Raw genomic sequence first — 10227 nt, 5'->3', positions numbered from 1 at the left:
AATGGAGGCGCTGTCAGAAGATGATGAATCAGAGTCATCATCAGAGCTATCGTCCAAGTTAGGGGCCTGCTAGCTAGTGTCGGCAGTGTCCTCCCCCATTTCCTCATCCGGTACCAAATCATTCGACCCGGGAACTTGTCGTTCATTATCAGACTACTCCAAAATCGAGGAGCCTGGGGTGCTAGTGGCACTAGGCGGATTATCATAGACTTCGGAAATAGGCGCCCTAATGGAGCATTCTGAGTATACGATCGAGCTTTTCGAATGGTACCAGGTACTATCCGTCCTATACGTCCTACTAGTTTGCTTCGTTGTGGCCATGGTGTCCTGCACAGCCACAGACACGGTTAGATTAGGAGAAGTTCTCAAAGGGGAGTCCTTGAATAAGCATTTGGCACTCCTAGTTCTAGATTCAGCCGTCCCCGGTGACCGGCTGATCTCTAACCTAGGCCGTGCCGGGTGCGTTAGGGAAACCATTTTTGAAAAAGAAAAAACAAAAATAAGGAAAGAGAAGATCATACGGTTACCTTAGATGAAGGTACGAGAGCCACTTGGTTTGGAAATCTGCTTACAGGTGGATAAGAGGCCGGGTGTCGGATGCTATCACAAAAGAAAACAAATTCTCAAAAGTCAAAGATTCAAGATTTTCTCTCTAGATTCACGTAAACGTGTGAACTTAATGAAGAGGTCAACCCCTATTTATAAAAAGGGTGAAAAGTCTTAGGGTAAAAACCCTAGATTCTCCCATGGTAAACATTAAAAAGTCGCTCCAATGAGAAGCGGACACCTGTCACAGGCGTCACGTGGCGAGCCACGTCACCCCTGTGAGAGACAAATGATTTAGGTATTTATACCCCGCCAAGTGGCCCAATGTGAGTGCGACACATGTCGTAAAAAGAGGCGTCCAAATGGACTTCCTAGATGATGACACGTGTCATACAGATATGGCCCTTGAGAGTGGCAGCCTTCAACGCCCAAATCCCAAGGAGCCGCAAAACGGCGCTGCCCTAAATCCTAGGTCATCAAACCCTAGGACAGGGCACACCTTTCTAGGACCCTATAAATAGGGAGATTCCTCCAATTATTGGGGAACGTCTTAATCATTACATCATTTATTGCTCTCGAAAACAAAGAACACTTGATCTCGAAATCTGAGAAGATACTTACTTTCCATACGTTTTGTAACACCCCCAAATCTCCCTCTACGGAAATACTAATATAATACATATAATTATATCGTAGAGATAGACTTAGGCGTATTACCGTCGCGTGATTAAGCAAGGTTACTCAAACTTACTAAACAAAACCAATACTTTGCAGCAGAAAACTTCAATACTCTTCTTTTATTAATAATAGACTATAAATAGTAACCATTTTCATGAGTACTCAAAAAGAAACACAAGACCAACATTTCCTAATCCAGGTGAAACCATTCCCGGGACTCCATATGCTCAATTATTAACTCCACCTGAAATTAGTCAACACTACTTACCATTAAGGTAAACAGGGCGAACCAAAACAAAATAAGAAATACAAATTAGAAAAATATGCTAAGTACGATAAGTGCAAGATAATTAAACTCAATTTATTAGCAAACATGCTTTTGAAATCAATTCCATCCTTTCCAAAGATTTAACCAATAATTCCAACTCAAAATTCCAAAATCAATTTCAATAATCAATATCAATAGTCAATTTAATAAACCAATTTCTCTTTAAAATCCAATTCCTTTAAAACCAATTCCTTTTAAACCAATTCCTCACCCAAGTATGCACACCCCACAAGCTAGTCTCCTTATATTACAAGGCTATTCTTGAGGAAAGACCCGGTCATACAAAGTCTAAGGCCATATCAATAAACCAAATCCGCATAGTGGGATTACCAACATGCTTGTAAAGCATTAATAATAATAATTCAATAAATCCTCTTTAAATCCAACAATTCCAACTTTTAATAATAATAATTCAAACTCCTTTTTATTTAACTCCACATGCTTTCAAAATCGAAACTTTTAAACATGAATAATAATTTTAATTATTTAAAACATGATATAAAATCAATACTCCAATTTATTTATCAAAACCAATTTATTTAAACATTATTTTATTTCATAAATCATAATTCAATTCAATTTAATTCAATTTAATTCAATCATCATAAAATCATTCAAACATGCTTATTCAAACCAATCACTTTCAAGGTATCTAGCCATCTAACGTACCTTGATCCTTTCATAGCAAAAACACACAAAAGGAACCTCAGGAATCTTGATCGAACACATCCTACAAATAAATATAACCTTAATCAATATAAGGTTAACAAATAATCACAATAATTAAATTAAAAACCTCCAACTATATGTACATGAACCTTTTAAATTAATTTTCATAAACATCATTAAAAATCTAATTTTATATAATTAAAACTACTCATAATAATTTTTATAAATCCCCCATAATTGAATAAGCGAAGAGAAGAAAAAAAGATAAGGAACCAAGGAAAAGAGAAGAATTGGATTTGCGTTGGAAAGAATAGGCAGAAATTGCAGAGGCTGTAACTCCTTCGATATAACTCTGAATTGGGTAATTCTTTAGCCTAACCTCAAGGATCTTTTGAGAGGAACAATCTTCTGTGAAACATTAATATCCCAAAAAAACTGACCAGAAGTGCCCGAAAATTGGCTTCAAAGATAAATGGGATGATTTGTGTAAAAAGAGGAGAAGAAAAGAGGAGAATTGGTGTGAACAATGTGGGAGGTATGGAGGGGTATTTATAGATTAGCTCATGCAAGAATTATAGCAAAAGAATGTGGGAAGAATTATGGAAAGTAGGGTTTAAGGGATTACTTGGAGAAGTGAGTAAAAGAATTAAGGAAGGTTTTGATATTAAGGTGATTGTGTATAATTAAATATGGAAGGTATGTTTATCATGAAAAATAATAAGGAAATTAGAATTACTTGTGGAATAATTAAGAAGAATAAAAGGCAAGAGAATTTGATGATCAAATATTAAAAAGATGGAGAAATAGAATTAAGGAAAATAAGAGAGTTTGGGAGATAATTAAAAATACAAATTTACCAAAATAAATTCCCCTAAAATAATTAGAGAGGGCCGAAAATCTTGAGCTTCCCATAGCTCAGATTTTCGGATTTCTCTAGGATTATTTAGGAAGATTTTGCTCGGTTTTAAGGAATAAAATAATTGTATAAATAATATAGAATAAATAATTAAATAAATAAATAATTAATTACCAATTATTCACCAACAAATAACCAAGAAAAATCAGATTTTCCATACATGGAAAATCCCAAATCCCTAGCTAAATATTGGGAATTTTTGGCCATCTAAAATAATTAGTAAAATATTATTTTTCTTTAATTAAAATATCCAAAATATGTAAATAATCCAATTTTTAAAATAAGATAAATGGATAATAAATCTGATGAGTGGCATTTAGCTCTGGGAGAACCCGCGCAGGATGGCTTCTTGAGCAGAACACAAACAGAAGATTTGTGCGCCTTGTGCGCGCTCAGTGTGCGGGCGCGCGACTTTGATGTGTGCGGGCGCGCAGCTGTGGGAGAACCTGCGCACAGCACAGCATCAGAAGCACACCCCTCAAGTGTGCGCCTTGTGTGCGGGCGCACACCCCTCAAGCGCGGGCGCGCAGTGTTGCTGAGAGAAGGCGCGCATCCATGGGTTTCATTCTCCGTACCAACAGATCTGCGGGCGCGCAAGATCTGCGAGGGCGCACACCCAACTTCTGCGCGGGCGCGCAGTGTATGTGCGCGGGCGCGCACCGCTGAGCTGCAGTCTTTATTATTTCGTATTTTTGTATCTTTTGGGGGGACCTATATATAGAGGTCGTAGAGAGTTTAGTGCATCATCTATCATTACTTAGAAACATTTTAGCCCTAATCTAGTGAGAGAAACTTCATTAGTATAGAGAGAAAGTGTGGCTTTCCATTGATGAACTTGGATATTGAAGAAGGAGCTTGATTGAATCTTTGTAAATCTTCATCTTCAATTAATGAGCAATTTCTTACTCTCTCTCTTTGCTTTTGTATTTAGCTTTATTTGCTTACTTTGATTTTTCCTTCATTGCTTATTGATCATGTTGATGCTTATTGATTTGATGATTGGTATTGCTTTCAATATGATTTGTGAGTAGTCACCTAGCCAAGGGTGTGGGGATGGTGTAGTTGTTGATTGATTCATGCTTATGATGTTGGGGTTTTGTTAATGGTGATTAAAGTCTTTGTATGTTTGATGTTCTTTAATCTTCTTGCAAGTGCACATTGTTAGTTGATTAAAGGTGAATCTTTGCTAACAAGAAACGGAAGTTGACTTAGTTAAGATCCATTGTTATCGATAGTTCTTTGATTGCACGTTCTAATATATGGTTCTAGTGTGGAAACATGGAGGCTATGTTAGGAGAATTTGATTTTCCCCGGAAGGCGGTTAGATTGAGCTTTAATTCGATATTCTTACATGCTTAGTTTACCATTGCTTTGCTTTCGTGTTATTGCATGATCAATTGGCAACTACATCTACCTACTTCCCTTGGTGCTTAGTTATATTGGTTTTAATCATTCTTAATCTCTAGTTTAATTTCTTAGCTTTTCACACTTCTCGTTCCGAGGTAGCTTAAGTATTGAGTAGTGAATGTGGTGTTTATGCATGTCTCCTTGTGGTTCGACCCCTATACTTGCCTTATACTTGTATTAGGTTTGTTTAGGTGTATAAATTATATTTGATCTAGGTGTAGTCGTTTGACGACGCGATTATTCCCTTATCAAATTGACGCCGTTGCCGGGGAGACGGCTTCCATTAATTTTTCACTACTTCATTTGAGACTATCTCATTCCTTGTCTGTTAGTATTTGTTACTTCTTGTTACTTGTCAGTGCTTACGTTCTCCTTAGCTTTGTTTTATGAACAGAGGACGAACTCGCTCAAGGTCTTTGGTTCCCATTGATCCGGAGTTAGAAAGATCTTTGTCCTTACTTCGAAGAGAAGCGAGAGCGAGGAGTAGAAATTCTCACACCCCAACGAAAGAAGGAGTAAGAGAATTGGAAGATACTCCACCATCTTCACCCTCAAGTGAAGACTTAGATAGCCCTAATTCGCTATCAAGTCCGGAAATCAACCCCTTTTCAAACTTTAAGTCCGGAGGTGAAGAAGGTCCTAAAATGGGAGAGAATACACCTTTGAGTCGTCTTGGGGCTCCCGAAGCCTTTAGAGCCCAAAGTGGGATCCTAACTCCTACCACTCAAGCCAACAACTTCGAAATCAAGCCCAATTTGATTGCTTTGATAGAGAGGAAACAATTCTCGGGTGGAAAATTTGAGAGCCCTCATGAGCATTTAAAAGAATTCGAGAAATATTGTGACACGATCAAAGCCAACGGGGTGACTCAAGAGTACATCCGCCTCAAGATGTTTCCATTTTCTTTAATTGGGAGAGGTCTAGAATGGCTAGAGAAGGAGGTGCCCCCTAACTCTCTCACAACTTGGGACCAAGTGACTACGGCTTTCTTGAGGAAATTTTATAACCATAGGAAGACCGCCGAGGCTCGATCGTTGATCCAAGGCTTTCGCCAAAAGAGTGGTGAGACTCTAAGTGCGGCATGGGACCGGTACAAGGAGCTTCAACGCCAATGCCCACATCATGGGATACCCAAGTATCAACTCATCCACACTTTCTATGGAGGTCTCTCACCTCAAGGGAGAACAAGCCTAGATGCCGCCGCCGGCGGTCCAATCATGAACAAGGGAGAGGATGAAGTGGAATGCATCATAGAGGAGGCCGCAAAGCATTATGATGATTGGTACGAAGGAGAAAGGGAGGCCACTTCTAGCAAAGGTGTCTATGCATTGGAGCAAGCCAACGCAATCAACAACCTTTCTTCCCAAATCTCCAAGATGGCCAAGCAAATGGATGAAATGATGAAAGAAAGGTCCAACCCTCATGGTAATACCTCCCCTTCAACCAAGGGAGGCAATGGTATGGCCACTTCTTCCCCCTCTTCTTATAATAGGATGCCTCAAGGATGCATGTTTTGCTCAAAATGTGAAACCTATGATCATGATACCTCCCATTGTGTGTATGCTTGTGAAGTTCAACCCCCTCCCTATGAACATGATGATAATGTAGAAGATGTCAATGCTATGAATTTTGCTCCTAGAATGGAAAATGTAGGGAACTTGAGGCCAAACCCCAATCAAATGGGGAATTGGAATCAAGGTGGAAACCGTGGTTGGAACCAAAGTAGTGGTGGTTATGATAACCAATACCATGGTGGGGGAGGCCCTTCCAATTTCAATGGAAGAGGCTACTCTAACCAAAGAGGGTATGGCTACCAAAACCAACAACCCAACTCCCGATACCAAGACCATCAAAATCAAAATTTTGGTGATCAAGGTAACATGGGAAATAATCGACAAAGCAATGTTCCCAACCAAGGAACCGGAGGCAATAGGGGCCAAAATGTTTCTAACTATGCCCAAACCAATAGGCCTCCGGGTTTCCATCAATCCCAACTTCCTCCACCTCAACAACCTCTTCAAATTGAGGCCCCTCCTAAAGATCCCGTGATGGCTAAGCTAGATGCCATCATGAAGATGCATGAGGAGGAAAAGAAGAGGAATGAGGAGGAAAAGAAGAGGAATGAGGAGGATAAAAAGCGAACCAATGCTCATATGAAAATGCTTGAAACCCAAATTGCCCAACTTGCTTCCAATTCTTCTTCTTCTTCTTCTTCTTCCTCTATCCTTAGTCAAGGAGTCAACCCAAAACCTTTGTATGCCGTGACAACAAGGAGTGGAAAGGTAGTAGGGAGTGACCCCTTAGTTGAGGAAGAACCTCGAAATGAAGTAGAGTTGGAGAGGGGGGGTGAGAGAACCAAGGAACCTTCTAATGTTGAGAGGGAGAAGGATGTTGAGGTGCAAAAGGAAAAAGAGACCACCCCCTTGCGCCTAAATCTCCAACCTAGAGAGGAGAGGCTACCTTTTCCCCAAAGATTTGTGAGAGCTAAGCTTGATGCCCAATTTGGGAAGTTTTTGGATGTGATCAAGAACTTGCATGTTTCTCTTCCTTTTGTAGATGCTATGAAACAAATGCCCCATTACTCTAAGTTTTTGAAAGATCTATTGAGTGGGAGAAGGGAGTGTGAAACGGTGAGCTTGACCGCCAATTGTAATGCAATCCTTTCCAACAAACTTCCCACTAAGTTGAAGGATCCGGGTAGTTTTTCCATCCCTTGTTCTATTAATGGGATTGAGTTTGACAAAGCTTTGTGTGATTTAGGAGCGAGTGTGAGCCTCATGCCCTACTCCGTCTACCAAAAGCTTAGTGTAGGAACCCTTTCCCCCACCAACACCACTCTCCAACTAGCGGATCGGTCCATTAAATTTCCCATGGGGAAAGTGGAGGACATCCCCCTAAGGGTAGGGAAGTTCACATTCCCCGTGGACTTTTATGTGCTAGAAATGGATGAGGATGAAAGGATTCCTATTATCTTGGGTAGGCCGTTTTTAGCCACCTCTAGGGCCATTATTGATGTGAAGGAAGGCAAAATATCTTTGAAAATTGACAATGATTCAATTGAGTTTGATTTGAATAGTGTCATGCAACAACCTTCCTCAAGTAGTGAATGCTTTAGAGTAGATGTTCAAGATTCCATGCTTAGTGAATTCTCTCGTTCCCATTTGCATGCTTTTAACGATCCCCTAGAGAGTGTATTGTTGAATGATTCTAAGCTAGGTGTTCACAAGGACGACATTCAATTCTATGAGGATTTGCTAGAGGAAAGCAAGAGCAAGTGCATGGATGAGAGCATGGAGGAGGAGGCTTTTCATACCCATGACCTCTTTCAAGTTGAGGAAAGAGACGAGAGCACCAATGGTAAGGGAGCACCAAAGGTAGACTTGAAACCTCTACCTTTGGGCTTGAGGTATGTATTTCTTGGTTCTAATGAGTCTTTCCCTGTGATTGTTAATTCCAACCTAACGGAGGAGCAAACCTCCCTCTTGATCAATGTTTTGAAAAAACACAAGAAAGCTTTAGGCTATACCATTGATAACATCAAAGGTATAAGTCCTTCTTTATGCATGCACAAAATTGATCTAGAGGGAGATGCCAAACCCGTTAGGCAAAGGCAAAGGAAGCTTAACCCTTCCATGCAAGAGGTTGTGCGGAAGGAAGTGGCTAAGCTTCTTGATGCGGGAATTATATACCCAATTGCTCATAGTGATTGGGTATCTCCCGTGCATGTTGTGCCTAAGAAAGGGGGAATGACGGTAGTGAAAAATGATCATGATCAACATGCCCCCACTAGGCTTGTAACCGGTTGGCGCATGTGCATTGACTATCGCCAGCTCAACACAAGTACATGCAAAGATCATTTTCCATTACCGTTCATTGATCAAATGTTGGAGAGGCTTACAAAGCATTCCTTCTATTGTTTTCTTGATGGTTATTCGGGGTTTTTTCAAATCCCGATTGACCCCAAGGATCAAGAGAAGACGACTTTCACTTCTCCCTACGGTACTTATGCGTATCGTAGGATGCCTTTTGGGCTTTGTAATGCTCCCGCAACATTCCAACGTTGTATGATGTCCATTTTTAGTGATATGATTGAGGATGAGATAGAGGTCTTTATGGATGACTTCTCCGTTGGAGGGGCCACCTATGAAGATTGTCTATCTAATTTATCTCATTGCTTAGAAAGATGTGAGAGGGCTAACCTCGTGCTAAATTGGAAAAAATGCCATTTTATGGTAGAAAGTGGGATTGTTCTTGGGCACAAAATTTCCCATGCCGGCATTGAGGTTGATAGAGCCAAGGTAGAGGTCGTTGAGAAGCTTCCTCCCCCCACCAACGTGAGGGAAGTGAGGTCTTTCCTTGGCCATGCCGGGTTCTATCGTCATTTTATAAAAGACTTTTCTTTGATTGCAAAGCCTCTCACATCCCTAATGCAACAAGATAAAGAGTTTATATTTGATGATGCTTGTCAAGAGTCTTTTTGTAGGTTGAAAGAGGCCCTTTGCACCGCCCCTATTGTCCAAGGCCCGGATTGGTCTCTTCCATTTGAGCTAATGTGTGATGCAAGCGACGAGGCTATTGGTTCGGTTCTTGGGCAACGAAAGGATGGGAAACTTCATGTCATACATTATTTGTCCAAAACTCTCAACGACGCCCAACGAAACTACACAACCACCGAGAAGGAATTCTTAGCGGTTATTCACTCATTTGAGAAGTTTAGAACCTACCTCATTGGTTCTAGGACAATTGTGTACACCGACCATTCGGCTCTCAAATATTTGATAGGGAAGAAGGAAGCTAAACCAAGGTCGTTGAGATGGGTTTTAGTTCTCCAAGACTTTGATTATGAAATGAGAGATAAAAAGGGAGCCGAGAACGTGGTGGCGGATCACCTTTCAAGGTTGGGCGGTGCAAGGTTCAAGGATGATGGTTTGCCAATTGAGGATGCTTTAAGGGATGATGTGCTATACGTTCTTGAGGTGAAGTCGGCTCCATGGTATGCGGATATTGTGAATTACTTGGCTTGTGGTGCCATACCTCCGGATTTCACTTCACAACAACGTCGAAAACTCAAGCACGAGGCAAAGAGATATATTTGGGATGAACCGATTTTGTTGAAGAGAGGGGTTGATGAGTTATTGAGGAGATGCGTTCCCGATGATGAGTTGCCAGAACAAGGAAGGATTGGTCCTCTAAGCTCATTGATTCTCTATGGGCCTATAGGACCGCTTTCAAGACGCCAATTGGGACCACCCCTTACAAGCTTGTATATGGGAAGAATTCTAATTTGCCCGTGGAGATGGAGCATCGTGCTCACTGGGCGATCAAGCAAATCAACTTTGATCTCCATAGTGCGGGGGAGCAAAGGCTTTTAGAGTTACATGAGCTAGAGGAATTGAGGTTGAGCGCTTATGAGAATCCAAGCATGTATAAGGCAAGATCAAAAGCGTGGCACGACGCTCAAATCATCAAGAAGGATTTTGTCAAAGGGCAAAAGGTGCTCCTCTTCAATTCAAGGTTGAAATTCTTCCCGGGCAAGCTCCGATCAAGATGGAGTGGGCCATACATTGTTACGGAGGTGTTTCCATATGGTGCTTATGAAATTTTCCAAGATGGCCACTCCCCCTTCAAAGTCAACGGCCACCGCCTCAAGCCTTATTTTGAAGGATTCCCAAGTGATGAACCA

At 40.9% G+C, this 10227-nt stretch overlaps 1 non-coding gene across 1 annotated transcript; it reads right to left on the bottom strand.

The window, feature by feature from the left end:
* Window positions 1-5567: 5567 nt before the first annotated feature.
* Window positions 5568-5673, bottom strand: LOC145580457 (small nucleolar RNA R71). Its single transcript, XR_014099494.1, has one exon. It is a non-coding gene; the product is annotated as a small nucleolar RNA R71 (small nucleolar RNA).
* Between the last annotated feature and the right edge of the window lie 4554 nt (window positions 5674-10227).

The sequence above is a fragment of the Chenopodium album genome, chromosome 14 (assembly GCF_948465745.1).
Source record: "Chenopodium album chromosome 14, dcCheAlbu1.1, whole genome shotgun sequence".
Classification (NCBI taxonomy): domain Eukaryota; kingdom Viridiplantae; phylum Streptophyta; class Magnoliopsida; order Caryophyllales; family Amaranthaceae; genus Chenopodium; species Chenopodium album.
This window is presented reverse-complemented; position numbering and strand designations above follow the sequence as displayed.